The sequence below is a fragment of the Juglans microcarpa x Juglans regia genome, chromosome 4S (genome assembly GCF_004785595.1).
Source record: "Juglans microcarpa x Juglans regia isolate MS1-56 chromosome 4S, Jm3101_v1.0, whole genome shotgun sequence".
NCBI lineage: Eukaryota > Viridiplantae > Streptophyta > Magnoliopsida > Fagales > Juglandaceae > Juglans > Juglans microcarpa x Juglans regia.
In genome coordinates this window covers 22,903,103-22,905,991 of record NC_054601.1, presented here as the reverse complement: position 1 = coordinate 22,905,991, position 2,889 = coordinate 22,903,103, and the positions used below count along the sequence as shown (strand labels likewise).

The window sequence follows — 2,889 nt, the reverse complement described above, 5'->3', positions numbered from 1 at the left end:
GCCTATTTTTTATAATATCAATCTAATTAATAGTATTGCATGATCTGAGGAGATCATTATATATCTAAATTAATAAATAATTTCCATCGGATAAAATGTGCTGTATAAAATGTACGTAGATTTCCTAATATTAGCAATATTTCCATTGAATCTTAATAACTTGAAAAAAGGTGCCAACATTTGGAGTTATAAAAATGCGACTCTATTCACATGATGTTTACGCCTCGTTTATTTTCACACGGAATAAATCTTGAGAGCAGCCACTATGCAGCTGAATCCAGTGCACACCTGACATGTCTGAAACAATGCGTTTCGTTGAGCGACTGACTGCGTCTACATATCCCTTTACATTTTGAATTCATTTCCTTTTGAGAGAGAGAGAGTGAGATGAGAGAGAGACCGAGATAAAAGAGAGAGACGATGAGAGAGAGAGTCAAGGAGAGAGAAAGACAGACGATGAGAGAGATCTGATGAGAGAGAGTCGTGGAGAGAGAGAGACGATGAGAGAGAGTTGTGATGAGAGAGAGAGAGAAAGAGCTCATGAGAGAGAGGGAGCTGATGAGAGAGAGAGAGCCACTGATGAAAGAGACGAAGAGAGAAGCCGTCTGGTGCGTTTTGCACCAAAAAAAAAAGAAACATAAGTTCCAGAAGCAGCCACGTTGTGTGTGTAATGTGTGCACAGCTACAGTGGCTGCTCTGTAGCACTACTCTTTCACAATTCTTCTCAACTCATCTCATCTAATCCTTACAACTTTTTTAAATTTTCATACAAAATAAAATAAACAATTCAATTTTTTCAAATCTCAAAATAAAAATAATATTAAAAATATATATTCTAAAAATATTTTATTAAACTTTTGACCTTATTTCAACCCATCTCATCTTAAGCACTCCAGTTAACGCCGTCCTATTTTTGTTTCACATGATATACCTGATGAATTGTAGTAATCAATGTTGAATATATTTTACAATAAAAGTAACTTTATAATGTAATGTGTATTATATCAATTCACGTCACCTTGTAAATATACTTTTGTATAATCTCTTTATAGCTGAAGTATTTTACTTAATGCCATTAATAGGCCTGCAACCCGTCCAACCCGCATTACTTTTTGACCCGACCCGACCCGACCCGCCCGCATACTCAGATAAAAACAACCCGACCCATAACATGCGGGTCGGGTCATTTGATATTCACCGACTCCTGAGAAAACTTTCCCAATTCCTCAGTCTTTTTTTTTTTTTTTTTTTTTTTTTGTTGAGCTTTACCCCAATGGGAGCCCTTCCAGAAATTCTCGATGGCCAAGGTTGAACCCAGGCCAAAGAAGGGGTTTGGAAATAGTTTTCAACAAGCAATAGACGCACCTCAATTAGAACCTCACTAGCTTCGTCATTGCCTCAAGCACAAAGATAACCCAGTTACCCAATTCTTCAGTCACAACAAAACAAAAACCCCAAATTCCTTAGAAGCAAAACGAAAACCCCAACAAAATCCACCGCCATCGCAACGTCGTTCGCATCAAATACTTCAACGCAGTGTCGTGCATCAACTTGAACGAAGAGCTTGGCTTGTTATATTGGAGGCCATCAACGGCCACAAAGATGCCGTAAACATCGTCGTCGCTGGCTTCGATGCCTTCGTGTTCATGGGCTTGGCCGCTGGAATTGTCAAGGTATGGCGAAGGGAGCTACAGAACCAAGCACTTCCTGGGAACTCGAGAAGAGGCAGAGTGAGAGCCAGAGTGAAGAAGAGGCAACGGTCGCCTGAGTTGGGGAAGGGCAGATGAAATCTATGTAAAATCTTACCTGATCAATGGTCATCAGACGTTGGTTGCAGATGAAACAACAGGTGATTCGCAATCATAGGTGACCAACAGGGGCGACTTGGCTACTAGGTTTGGTCTGAAGATCGATCATCGAAGTGTTTTTTTTTATTTTTGTAAGAGTCAGGTCTGCCCGTTATTTATCGGGTTCGACTCGACGTTGATGCAAAACCGTCTTCTATCGGACAGATCTAATCGGGTTTGACAGGTTGACGGGTCCAACGGGTATTTTGCATAGCCCTAGCCATTAAGTATAATTTTTTGCAGGATCGGACCAAAAGAAAGTTTTTGCTCCGAAGTAAGTAAACGATTATTGAGAGTCCTCTTGAGTAGATCAATCAAATCCTGATGGACCTATAACATTTTATTGATTTACTTAGTCTATTTATTCATGCAAATTAACTCAATAAAGAGTGAGAATAATAATGTTTTTGGGTATGGGCAGGACTGATCACCGATCATCTTCAACTACTGGTGCAATTAATAGCATCATCTTACATAGTTTTTATGCTTAGTATATAATATGCCATTAGAACAATCATTTTTTTTTATGCCCCTTGTTTTATCATTAATGGCGGCCGGCTTAGTACTTTTTATTATTCATGCTAATAGTGACATAACAACTATAATGTGCTGCTTTTCTCTAGAGAATAATAATTAGTCATTGTTTGGATTTAGAAAACATCTTATCTCATTTCATTGAAATATTATAATTTTTTTAAAATTTTTAAACAAAATACAATAAACAATTCGATTTTTTCAAATCTCTAAAACAAAAATAATATTAAAAAATGATATGCTAACGATATTTTATTCAATTTTTAACTTTTATCTCATCTTATCTCATCTAATCTCAATTCACTATCCAAACCTCTCCGTTGTTACAGTATGATTCACCTAAAATATGGCAGGTTTGATTTCAAACACTTGAATATTAATCTTGAATATTAATCATGGTCTGTTGTGGATCATTTTGAAGAGTTCATTAACCTGGCTTAAATTAAGTATAATAAGCTCGATCGATGTTGCATCATGTTTTTAATTTGGAGTACACTTTACTAAAAAA

General features: G+C 36.8%; 1 non-coding gene across 1 annotated transcript; it reads right to left on the bottom strand.

Moving 5' to 3' along the window:
- Positions 1 to 1,261: 1,261 nt before the first annotated feature.
- On the bottom strand, positions 1,262 to 1,412 carry LOC121263905. Its single transcript, XR_005940389.1, has one exon. It is a non-coding gene; the product is annotated as a U4 spliceosomal RNA (small nuclear RNA).
- Between the last annotated feature and the right edge of the window lie 1,477 nt (positions 1,413 to 2,889).